Source organism: Trichosurus vulpecula, chromosome 2 (genome assembly GCF_011100635.1).
Source record: "Trichosurus vulpecula isolate mTriVul1 chromosome 2, mTriVul1.pri, whole genome shotgun sequence".
NCBI classification, from domain to species: domain Eukaryota; kingdom Metazoa; phylum Chordata; class Mammalia; order Diprotodontia; family Phalangeridae; genus Trichosurus; species Trichosurus vulpecula.
The window spans coordinates 258,308,130-258,321,949 of NC_050574.1; positions in this window are offsets into that span (position 1 = coordinate 258,308,130).

Consider the following 13,820-nt stretch of genomic DNA (forward strand, 5'->3'; position numbering starts at 1 on the left):
TCAACTCCTACTATGGTTTCAAAGCACAGTTGTTCGTAGGAATATAGACCCAGAGCTAGAAGAGACCTAAGGGGCCATTTAGACAACCCCATCATTTTACAGTTAAGGAAACTGAAACCCAGAGAAGTTAAATGACTTGCCCAAGACCATACAGGGAAAAAGTACCAGAGTCTAAGTCTAGGTCCTCAGATTCTGAAGCCAAGCCTTCCTTTCCATTAAATTAGACCACCTCCTACTTAGAATAGCCCTTGGCCCATATGCTTTTCAGTTTAAAAATTTCAGAAAACAAGGACATTTATATGAAGATTTTTAGAAAATACTTACAACTTAATTAAAATTTTAATAAGCAAGAATCATCCTTCCTAGTCTATTTTATCCCTTTGTTTTCACTCTATTTGGAGTTTGTTTTAATGATCCTATTTAGATGCTTCATTCCTATTTTGAGAGTAGCTTCCATATTAGCAAGGTAGTCTATCCCACTAAAAGACATTTATAATAGTAACATTTTAATTAATAAGACATGTTAATCCTTAGTTGACTTATCCATTACTATTGCATTTGAAGGTGACCAGGGTCTTTTAAGCTAAATTAGACTGTTTGGGAAAAGCTCTAGGCTTCCTTTTGTCCCTGTGAATGGAGTCAGGCCTAGCCTCCCAGGCCGCTCAGATTTAGAATCAGGGTGTAGTTCTGGGCAGGGCTGGTCTTCAATGCTCATGTAAGTCAGGAACAATTCCAAGATTACTCTACATGTTTCATAAAATGATATGGAAAAGTAGAGAAAAATAAGGAAAAGTTAATTATTACAAAAGAAAATACATACTAGGACCTACTTAGACACAGTTCATAAGAGAATGCTTTGCTAACCTAATAGAAGCTCTTGAGGAACAGAGACAGCTACATAGTCCTTTAATCCAAATAGAATCCGTTTGTAGCATTCCATCCACCCTGGTACACACTCACATACAGAAGGATACAGGAGGCATGTGCTCCCACTTCACTGCCACTCCAGGTCTCAATGTTTTTTCCAATTTTGAGAAATGAAGCCACCCACGTAATCACAGCTCAGGAAACTAGCCCTGCCCAGAACTATAACTTGATTCTGAGTGGCCCAGGGGATTAGGGTTGGCTCCATTTTATACTCAACAGGACAAAAGGAGACTGCAACTTTTTTTTCCAAATGGTCTAATCTAAAGTAAACATACTCCAGGGCACCTCGGAATATAGCAGTAATAGCTAAGTCAGCTAAGGATAAACTCAAGGGTTAGTAGAATTCATTTGGTGTTAGGAACTTCCCTCATGGATTTATCCTTCATTTTAGCTGGGGAAATGAAACTGGTCTAACTGCCCACATCAAATGCCATGGTTCTATGAATACTTTTTCATGAAATTATTTAGGAATTTATTATTAAATTCCTAATTTTTATTATTAAATTATTAAATTAATATTTAAATAGCTCTTTAAACTTTACAAAGTATAAACCACGTTTACGTAGCATTTTTAGATTTACAAGGCTATTTTCCTCATATCCCCGAAGGGCAGATAATGCAATTTTTGTTATTCTCAATTTTCAAATGAAGAAACTGAGGATCTGTGAGTTTATGTGACTTGCCTATTTCCAAGAGGTTAGATCAGGTATTACTGCAAATTAATTGAGTCTAAAATAGACATATTTATTAAATAGTGCTTTTGGTTACTTTAACCTTTTAAATGTACAATCAGGAAAAAGAAGCTATCCAGGGAGACATTTTAAAAATCTCCCCGTTTCTCAATTCTATTTAATAAAATCATTACATTAGTTATGGTTTGCAAAGCTTGTAATTTTGATTAGTTAAACCTACAGTAAGTTGTACTCTGGGCAGCTGGGTGGCTCAATGGAGATAGAATATTGGAATACCTGATTTCAAATCCTACCTCAGATACTTACTAGATGAGTGACCCTGGGCAAGTCATTTTATTTCTCCCCAGTCTCAGTTTCCTCTTCTGTAAAATGAAGATAATAATAAGACTTGTCTTACAGAGTTGTTGTGAAGATCAATGGGATTATATATATATATGTAAAGTGTTTTGAAAGCCTTTAAAGTGCTACACAAATGCTAACTATTGCTATTATTACTCTGCTGCCACCATTCACCCAGCTGTGAAACAGATTTACCTAAAGCCCAGGTCTGACCATGTCAACATGCCACCCTCTACCCCGAAGCCATTCAGTGACTGTCTATCACTTGTAGGATCAAATACAAAATCTTCTGCTTGGCATTTGAAGCCCTTCCTAGCCTGGCCCCTTCCTACATTTCAATTCTTCTCATACCTCACTCCCCTCCAAATATTCTTCAGTCCAATGATACCAACCATCTTGCTGTTGCTGTTCCTCAGAGAAGACATTTCTGCCTACTCCAGACATTTTCACTAGATATCCCTTTGGAGGTGCCTGGAATGTTTTCCCTCTTTGTCTCTCCTGACTTCCCTGGCTTTCTTCAAGTCCCAGCTAAAGTCTCACCTTCTGGAAGAATTTATGACCAAACAGGAGACAGAGAACATTATGAAATACAATATGGATAATTCTGATTACATTAAGTTAAAAGGGTTTTTGCATAAACAAAGCCAATGCAACCAAGATTAGAAGGGAAGCAGAAAGCTGGGAAACAATTTTTACAGCCAGTGTTCCTGATAAAGATCTTATTTCTAAAATATAGAGAGAACTGAGGCAAATTTATAAGAATACAAGTCATTCCCCAATTGATAAATGGTCAAAGGATATGAACAGGCAGTTTTCCGATGAAGAAATTAAAGTTATCTATAGTCATATGAAAAAAGTTCTAAATCACTATTGACAAGAGAAATGCAAATTAAAATAATTCTGAGGTGCCACTTGACACCTATCAGACTGAATGATGAGACAAAAAAAAGAAAATGATAAATATTGCAGAAGATGTGGAGAGATAATCGTCAGTCCATGGCAGGAGGAAAAAGCACTTATTTGGGAGGCCACTCAAGCAGCATTCTCCTGACCCTGTCTTCCAGATTTTGTCAGGCTCTTACTACTCCTCCAAGTTTAGTGCAAGAAGGCTGAGTTTCCATGATGTGGAGATACTCTCTGTTTGGAAAGAAGGTGGAGTTTTATAGGAAGGCAAGAAGTCTTCAGAAGGTTAATCTGATTGGTGTTCTACCTCTAATGTGACAGGTAGGGAGCTATCAATTAAGCAAGTTGAATGAGACATGGAAGTTTCTAGTCAGATAAGAATGATTCTGAAAAAGGGACTAGGAAGAAGGAGGAGGAGGAGGGAACATGTTCAGAGCAGAGATAGCCTACTAAAAGAAAGGATATCCCAGAAAACCAGAAGTTGTTTGTTTTTTGCATTAGCACAAATGTTTACAAATAATCACTTAAAATGTCAATAATCTAAATGCAAAATCCTTGACCAATGACTAATAATTAGAGATACATCTAGAGTAACTAAATCACATAAATCTTGACTTTTATTTTCAACTATAAATAAAACTACATGATGGAAAGAAGTCTAGATCTAAATGGCAAGACAATTCGCAGGTTTTCCTCAGAAAGATAAATAAAATGTTTGGCAGGGTAGATTCTTATGAGTCCAAAGTCAACAAGGAACATCATTTTATGAGATATTTGGTCATTTCATATTGCCATGTTCGTGATAAGCATTTGTAAGACAACAAAACAAAATCCAAACAAAAAATCACTGCCATCTTTTTGCAATTAAAAAATGTTTAGAAGTAGCAGCCTACTAGTAAAGATACATGTTGCAGAGAATGAGGTGGTAGGGAAATTCTATAAGAACTTGATAAGGCCATCCAAAGTAAGTTAACATATATATATATATATATATATATATATATATATATATACACACACACACACACACACACACACACACACACATGTATATGTACATATATGCATATGTATATATACATAAATTTGAACCCATTTTAGGCTATACATGTATAATCATATTAAACATATTTCCACATTAGTCATGTTGTGAAAGATGAATCAGAACTAAAGGGAAAAACCATGAGAAAGAAAAAACAAACAAGCAAACAAAAGAAAAAATAGTGTGTGTTGATCTGCAGTCAAGCTCTATAGTTCTTTCTCTGGATTTGGACAGCATTTTCCATCATGAGTCATTTGGAATTGTCTTAGATCATTGCACTGCTGAAAAGAGCTAAGTTTATCAGAGCTGGTCATCCCATAATGTTGCTGTTACCGTATACAATGTTCTCCTGGTCCTGCTCACTTCACTCAGCATCAGTTCATATAAGTCTTTCCAGGTTTTTCCAAAATCCACCTGCTCATCATTTCTTATGGAATAATAGTATTCCATTACATTTATATACGATAATTTGTTCAGCCATTCCCAATTGATGGGCATCCCCTCAATTTCCAATTCTTTGCCACCACAAAAAGAGCTGCTACAAATGTTTTTGTACTTGTGGGTCCGTTCCCTTTTTTATGATCTCTTTGGGATACAGACTTAGTAATGCTATTGATGGATCAAAGGATATGCACAGTTTTATAGCCTTTTGGGCATAGCTCCAAATTTCTCTCCAGGATGGTTAGATCAGTTCACAACTCCAACAACAATGAATTAGTGTTCCAATTTTCCCACAACTTCTCCAGCCTTTATAATTTTCCTGTTTTGTCATGTTAGCCAATCCAACATATATTTTAATACTGTGTCTGTCAGGTCATTGACTTGCTAGAGCAAAGATAAATCAATTAACAAGTATTTATTAAGCACTAATTATGAGACACAAACTATTCTATGTACAGGGGATATAAATTCAATGAAACAATCCCTATTCCCAAGGAAGTTCTGTCCTAATGAGAGAGATAGGAACATATATAATTATATACAGGATAGATATAAAGAGAACAAATACAAATATATACAAAGGAGTTAAATACAAGGTAGTTTGGGAAAGAGGATATTAACACTCAGGGTGGGGATCAGGAATGGCTTAATGTGGAAGGTGGTCAAAATCAAAGAATAAAAAGGAGAAGATATGGGTATGCAATTGAAGTAACTTCATCTTGACCTATACAAATCAATATTGATACCCCAAATAATGGGAAAAGAAAAAAAAAGGAACAAAAATTTGACACAGACTATCACGATTTCCTAAGGAATTTTAGCTGATATAAATTTATCTGCATGAGGAGACTAAAAAGTCTAAAAACCACTTCAGTCAATAAACATTTATTATGCACCTACTATATGCTAGGCACTGTGTTAATCACCGGGGATACAACAAAAAGCAAAAGACAGTCTCTGCCCTCAAAGAGATCACAATGGAATACACAAATAGCTATGTACAAATGAACTAAAATGAGATAAATTAGAAGTAATCACAAGAGGGAAGGTTCTAGAATCAAAAGAGAATGACAAAGGCTTTTCGTAGAAGGTACAATTTTAGGCAGGAAAGCCAGGTGACAGAGATGAAGAGGGAGTGCATCTCAGGCCTGGAGGACTTAATATCCTTGTTGAGCAGAGACAGGACAATCAAAATCAATAAACAAATGTTGATTAAGTACTTTCTATGTGCCAAGCACTTTATATAGCATGCAACAATCTCACAATCGGCTCTGTTATATAACATAATAGGTGTGTTTTCCAAAAAGCACCATGCCAGGCAAAATCACAAAATAAGGGGAAAGTGGGGTTAGCAACATAACACCCAAAAACACTGTAAGTTACACATTAAAAAAAATAGGAACCCAATAAAAGTGGCAGCACAGTTTTATACATGCTAAATGGTTAAGTAATCTATAAATACTACAATAAACAGTGGCAGGGTCTATGGCCTTGGGCTGCTAATTGCCTGTGCCTTGGTTCCCATGGGACCTGGCTGGCAAAGTCTCTTGCTTTAGGCTGTAGGCCATGGGGGGAGGGGGTGGGGTGAGAATGGAGGTGTAGCCCAACACTCCTGTGCCCTTAGTTCCTACTCCTACAGGTTAAGATATACAATAATTATGGCACTTTAGTTTGACAAAGACCAAAAGTTTGCTTGTGAAAGTGGGCACTGGAAGGGCTTCAGCTTTTGAGTTAATGTGAAGTGGTGGTTTTGAGTTCTCTCACTGTTTTTTGAGGAAGAACTTGGACATCAGCAAACTGAAAATTCACTTTATATTAAAAATGTTTCCTTATCTATCAGTCTCATTGGAACAAATCTGTATTTTTGAAACACACATCAGCAGAACTGACGTTATCATCAAGACTCTTATATTCTGATGGAAGAACAAGTACATATATAAGCATACACAGAATAAGTAAATACAATTAAAGTCAATGTTAGTTTAGAATTTAGACTCATTAGTAAAGCCTTATGGAAGAGGGATATAGAAGACTGTAAGCAATATCATCACAATAAAACATGGGGAAGTGGTGGAGAGGAGAGCAAATTCAGAGCAGGTGGACCCACTATGGAGATTCAGAGTAAGATATGACAGGGTGTGGCTGGGATTGCCATCTGCACCATTGATGGTAATATCCTATATATCAAGGAGAACAGAAATTTGTGAAAGTATGGGAACAAAATAATCTTTTAAGGCGACTTCTGTCAAGAATTTTTAACTCCAGGTATAACCTTTGGGCAAGTCACAACCTCCAGATTCCTCATGTAAAATGAGGGTATTGGGGTGTGTGGCCTCTGAGGTCCTTTCTTTTTGCTCTCGCCTAATGAACTAAATGAAATTCTGCGCTTCAAGAATATAAATCACAAAACCTATTTTCTCCCACAAAATCTGGAAAATATTTAAAGTCCTAATGAATATAACATATTAAAAGAGCCATATAGTATGCATACACTGTCATTATGTTATAGTTACTTGGTATACACACATATGAACACATAGTATGGGAGTCTGGTAGATTTTAGAATGCCCATATGTCTTTCTTATTATCAGACCTTGGACCTTGGAAAACATGGCTTTCAACGCTAGACATAAAACAGAGCCCAAATGCAATCTTGTAGGGTTCTGTACATATGCTGTGCTTGGAAAGGCGGGGTCTTGTCAGTTTAAATTAGCTCCCTTACAAGTTGAGTCCTCTAAGAGTCTGAAACCATTGCAACAAGCCTCTTTTTCTGTCTGGAAAGGAGAAAGGTTTATTTCTAGTGTCTTCAAACTCTCACATTTAATGAATGAGATTCATAGTTAAACAAAGTAGCCAACAACTTGTTGACTTGAAAAAAAAATCTAGACTAGACAATGTTCACACTACCCAGAGCAGCTTAAAAGGGTTTCTAACTGAATGTCCAAGCTCTCTTTTATAACTTGAATTAAATGGTGCTTAGTGTTTGGCTATTTAAATATTCATTTGGGGGTCTCTTTTGTGCAAACCCCAATTAACAAAACCTCCACGTTTTTCTTAAATTGAGGTAGCAACCCCTTTCACAGTAAGGAAGAAAGCACATTATTTTCATCTCTGAATCTCACTCAGTGTGACAGTGCAAACAAGCAATAAATTCAATTACAAAAATCATTCCTATCCTAATATCCATTTAGCCCAATAGTTGGGACTTAATTTAGTCAAGATCACAAGGGATTTCAAATTTAGTCATTTTAATTTCTTTAGTGGATGTGGGAATGAGAGCCTGGAAAATGCCCCATATTGAAAGCAGCAGAAAGGAGAATCTGGTATATTTAATTTATTCCTCTGACCAAGATTTTAACTCTTTCCTTGCATATAGTAATACTCCAAGGTCTGACGTACATACTTGCAGCCAAAGTGCACTTTCAATTATTCCTGAAATTAATTCACAGTACAACTGTAAGAGCTAGCTAGAAGTATCCTTTTAACTTGCATATGTAGTAGATTCATCTTTAATTAATTTCTTAATGGGTATTATGATCTCTAAACTCTGGGTGTCTATAGAGAATATGAATGGAAAAAATGCCAAATCCTTCAGTTTTGTCATTAAATTTTTTTAAAAAAATCAATAAAATTCATCTTTGCTTGAGCAGACTTGGTTATAACTCAGAAACAGTGGATTGACAAGTACCTAGAGTTCTGTTTGGTAACTGCTAGCTCATCCTGCATCCATTCTAATCATTCCCGATGTTGTGCTTAGCTACTCCCAGGCTATGACTTTTGGGGGACAACTTTTCCTAGAATTTTAACAAAATTTAAGCTTTCCTTTATTTTATTTGGCAAGGGATGGTCTGGTTCCGTGATTTTATTGGTGTAGGGAATTTGCAGTGATTTAACTCTATTAAAGCAGATAAAAATTAGAATACTTCTTTCTAAATTTAAGGATTCATGATGTTATCTGTGAGAGTGTCACCAACTTCTTAGTCACTCAGACTCACAATCGAGGTGTCATCCTGGACTCCTCATTATCTCTTACCCTCTCCTCCGGCTCCCTCCTATCCAATCTGTTGCCAAGGTCTGTTGATTTCACTTTTACAACATTTCTAGAATATTCCCCTTTCTCTTCTCTGACTTTGCCACCACTCTAGGGCAGAGCTTCATCACCTCAGGACTATTGAAATAAGGGTTGAGTCTGCCTGCCTTAAGTCTCTCCCCACTCCAATCCATCCTCCATTCAATACCAAAGTGATTTTCCTAAAGCACAGGTCTAATCACATCTCTCCCCTAGTCAATAAACTCCAGTGGCTCCCTATCACCTACAGGATCAAATGCAAAATCCTATTTGGCATTCAAAGACTTTTATAATCTACCCTGACACGCATACATACCTTTCTAACATTCTTATATCTTCCACCTCCTTCCTCTCCTTCACTCCCCACCCCCAACTTCTCCTTATTCCAGTGACATTGACCTCCTTGCTGTTGCAAGAACAAGCTACTCTATCTTTTAGCTCTGGGCATTTTTCTTTGTCTTTTTTGCGTGGGATTCTCTCCCTCCTCAATTCTAACTACTGGCTTTGCTGGCTTCCTTTAAGTCCCAACTAAAATCTGACTTTCAACAGGAAACCTTTCCTAATCTCTCTTAATTCTAGTGTCTTCTTGATGTGAATTATTTCCTATTTATCCTGAATATAGTTTATTTGTATATATTTGTTTGCTTGTTATCTCTTCCATTAGACGTGTGATCCCTGGGGACAAGGATTGTCCTTTGCCTCTTTTTGTATCCCCAGTACTTGGCACAATACCTGGCACATAGTAGGTGCTTAATAAATGCTTATTGACTAATGGGAATACTCCTAACCACACAAACCACAGCATTTCTAAGCTTTAGTAAATGATCTTCATAGACATAGGATCATAACATCACATTGGTAGATATAGAGCTAGAAGGGCTATCAGAGGCCATTAAGTACAACTTCCTCATTTTTTTACAGGTGAGTAAACTGATTCCCAGAGATGTTAAGTAACTTGCCCATGAGTATCCTCTCCCAATTTAGCCAGACTGGTTCTTGGATGATAGATACATAGTCCATTGCCAGATCCTTACTCAAAGCTTTTCCAGCTTGTATTACATGCTATTATTACCTATACAATGACTAATAAAATAGCTCATATTTATATGATTATCATATAAGATGCAATATATTACATATATTATATATATATATATCATTATCTCCATAGTGGATGATGATAACAACAACAAACAGCAATTCACATTTTATAATGATTTATAGTTTACAAAATATTTGGAAAAGCATATATCTCCTTTTCCCCTTTGGCCCTCCCTCCCACCTTGCTATAGTGAAGGATAGGTGGGGAATGGTGGGGAATAGGAGATCCCTAGCTTTCATTTATCCTTTTACACATTTAAAATTATTTTGATTGTACGATCTAGTAATAATTTCTCCCTTCTACCTACTTAAAAAAATCCATTTTCCAACCTTTAAGAAATGTATTCTTGCCATTGTAAGTTCTTCCCCTTTCTAAAGGTGAAGGTACAAAAAGATGGGGCTCCGAGCCTTACAGCACTCTTTTTTTTCATAGTCCTTGTATGGAATTGAGAGGTTGTTTAGTCATGTTCGACCCTTCATGACTCCATTTGGGCTTTTCTTGGCTCTGGAGTGGTTTGCTATCTCTTTCTCCAGCTTATTTTACAGAAGAGTAAACCGAGGCCAACAGGGTTAAGTGACTTGCCCAGAATCACACCTCTAGTAAGTGTCTGAGGCTAGATTTGAGCTCAGAAAGATGAGTCTTCCTGGCTCTAAGCCTGCCACCCTATCCACAGCGCCTCTTAGCTGTCCCACTGAAAGATTGCCTCATGGTTTTTATTTCACTATTTGAACATTTCAAAGCCATTATTTTGGTTTTGGTCCTTTAAACAAAACAACTAAACCCAAAATTCTTAGACAGTGTTACTGATCCTTGGTTCAGCCACTGACTAAATTAGTACCTCTAATTCTTTTTTAATAACACATTTATATGGTTGGCTCTTTGCCGTCTTGTATTTTCTTGACTTGTCTTTCCTTTATAAAAATATTGCTATGGACTTGATTTTTCTCCTTCCTTTTGCTCTCTCAAGTTTGTCACACTATTACTAACTTCAAGCTGTTAGCCCATTCTTCTAACTTGATATAACTGTCAAAAATGCTGTGTGCAGGGAGGGAAGATGGAAAGGAATAAATAATTAATAATAATAATCACAGTAATAACAGTAACCACAACCACAACAAAGATAGTTAGGACTTATATAGCACCTAGTATGTTCCATGCACTATGCTAAACATTTTACTGTTATTACAATATTCATTTTGTTTCACCCCATAGTTTCTACTGTGTTTAATATTCCTTCCACATTTAGGCATTTATTAAGTGCCTAACTACCACATGCAAAGCACTGCTCATTTTGAGCTATCCCAAAGACTTCTGGGAATAGATAGTGGAAGAAACTAAAGATCCCAAATTGGTCAAAAAGAAAATCCTTAAAAATACCATGCGCTAATCAAAGTTTGTTTTCTGGGGTTGCTGTTTGTATGTGTCTCTGAAAGGAGGCCCATCTAGGGAACAAGCATATACCTACCTATTAGCTAATTTACTGGGACAGACTGTAAGGTCAATGGTGTCAAAATCAAATAAAAAAGGGGGCCATTAAACTATACATAAGCATCCTTGCAGGTGACTCATTGACTTAAAAAACCAAATATTAATATTATCTATGTTCTATAGTATTTTTGTTTATTTTGTTAAATATTTTCCAATTGCATTTTAATCTAATTTAGGCATCAGGTTTGACATCTCTGTGTAAGAGAACATTTACTAAATCCCGTTATATACAGAATAGCACTAGACTGGAAGCTGAGGCATGGGGAAGGGAAGGTGTTTGAAAAGAACAGAAAAGATTTACTGAGTGAATTTTTCTGTTGGGAGGGTGAATTTGCCCTGAGTCCTATGACCTTTGTCTACCCCAGATAGAATTCCAATAACAAAGCCAGAAACTTATATTCTTCCTAAGTGGAAGAACCTCTAGAGAAAAACACTTAAGTGGTAGTTTGGAAAGGACTAAAGCTAAGCTTGGAGAGACCTTATGTATCAATTGCACCCCAGGACCAAGGAAGAGAGGAGCTCTGTTTGAAAAAGATAAGAGAGTACTGTCAAAGTTAGACATTTTGGGGACAGAAGGAAGAGGTGGGTTTTCTCAGAAATAGGCACACAATATCTGAAACCCTAGTTCCACCTGTATTGAAATTCTGTCACTTTATCGTACTCCACAACATCTCTCATGCTCGTGGTAACCACTCATATAGCTGCACTTCAAATACAGTGCCTTTCAAAGATGATGCTCATTTTCATGCTCAGCTACCCAGGAAAAGAGTCAAGGACAGACAAATCTGCTAGGGAAACAAAGTCATGACAATCAGGAGGCATTTGTAGGCAATATATAGAAGGAAGAGAATAGATAACCTTGGTCAAATCATAGATGAACAACATAATTAGTGGTTTCTCTTTCTAGTCTATTGGCAAGGGTATTTGACCCCGAGACTAGGGAAATGTTTTCTTTACTACACTGACGCCAGTGATATCTGAAATACATCAGTATAGAAAGAAGAAAATATTTACATTACTTGTGAATTTTATATCTCAGTTAAGGGTATGAACTTTTTAACTTTAGCAGCTCTGTTTCCTATCCGGTTCTAACCAGTAATCTTAGGTTTATGTTCACCAAAAGTATTCAACAAATTATGAATGTAAACAACTTAGAACTTAATACAGAGAAAACTGGCTATGATGAAGCTGAAACTACATATGGCAAGTCAAACTACTACCACCTAGTTAACCATTACCTCCTCCCAGACCATAATGGAGATAGCCTAGGACCTTGATTACAAGAACCTTTGGAATATCCAATGCCCTCCAGACTGCTGGGGCTGCTTCTAGACCAGCCACCTGCAGCCATCAGTGTGGGATGAAATCACTGCAGAGAAGGGATTCATCTTCCTCACCACCACCAATACCAACTGTCAACCAACTGTCAATGATAGTCATGTTAACCCAAGAGGCCCGGGAGTGGTGGTACCCCCAGACCAGCAGTTCTGGTTCTAGTTCAGCCCTTAAAGCCATGATCCCGGGAAGCAACCCCTGTGGAGCTATGTCCTGGCAACCCTTCCTGTAGGTTAGTAGCCAAAGCTACTGAAGACCCAAAAAAGAGAGTTCTTGCCAAAGAAGTTCTTGGAACTAACATATGGCTCAGCATCAGAAAGGCATAACATTTTATGATCGGAAATGACATGAACTAATAGGCATTACCATCTGCTTTGTGGCTGCCCCCAAGGGCCTTGGGACCCTTCCAGCTGACTTGCTTCTGAAACCATCTCTCAGTGCTCTTTCCCCCTTTTGATCTCCTTGACAGCAGGGACTTTTCTACTTTTCTATTTGTACCCTCGATGCTTTAGCACAATACTTTTCCCATTGTAAGTACTTAATCAATGATTATTTTTATTCATTTGTACATAAATATATGCACCTTATCCACATTTTAAATTAAAATTAATAGAGATTTATGAAGCATCCCCTAGGTGCAAAGTGGGGCAGCTGGGTGGAGTCAGTGGATAGAGTGTCGGGCCTGGAGCCAGGAAGACTCGTCTTCTTGATTTCAAATCTGGCCTCAGACACTTAGTAGCTGTGCGACCCTGGGCCACTCACTTAACCCTGTGTGCCTCAGTTCCTCATCTGCAAAATGAGCTGGAGAAAAAAATGGCAAACTGCTCCAGTATCTTTGTCAAGAAAACTCCAGATGGGGTCATGAAGAGTAAGACATGACTAAATGACTAAACAAGAAACAACAAAAGATTGGAAATAGGGACACCATTTAAGGCTCTTACAGAAGTCTGGAGGAAAAGTGATGAGGGCCTGACTTAGGACATTAGCCACACTAGTGGGGAGAGAGGGGGAAGGCTTGAAAATGTAGAATTGACAAGACTTGGCAACTGACTAGATACGAGGGGTGGGGAAGATGACTGCAAGGAAAATATGTGTCTGGAAAGAGTGTGCCCTCAACAGAACTGAAGAATTTTGGAGGAGGGATAGGTTTAGGGAAAAGACAATGAATTTTGTTCTGGATATGTTGAGTCTGAGGTGCCAAAAGTGTCACTGAAGTGGAGACGTACAGCAGATAGCTGAAAATTCGAGACTAGGAAGAGAGAGACTAGTGCACATTGGGAAACATCTATGAGGAGATGATCACTGGAGCCCTGTGCGCTAATGAGATCCCTAAGCTAGTGAATGTAGGGAGAGGGCCAAGAGCAGAGATGAGAAGAGATTCGATATGAGAAAGAATGATGAGAACAAGACAAGAACAGGTGGAACAGGGAACTCATGGCAGATAGTCTCAATTTTCTCAATAAAGTAGAAGGTAAGGTCTTC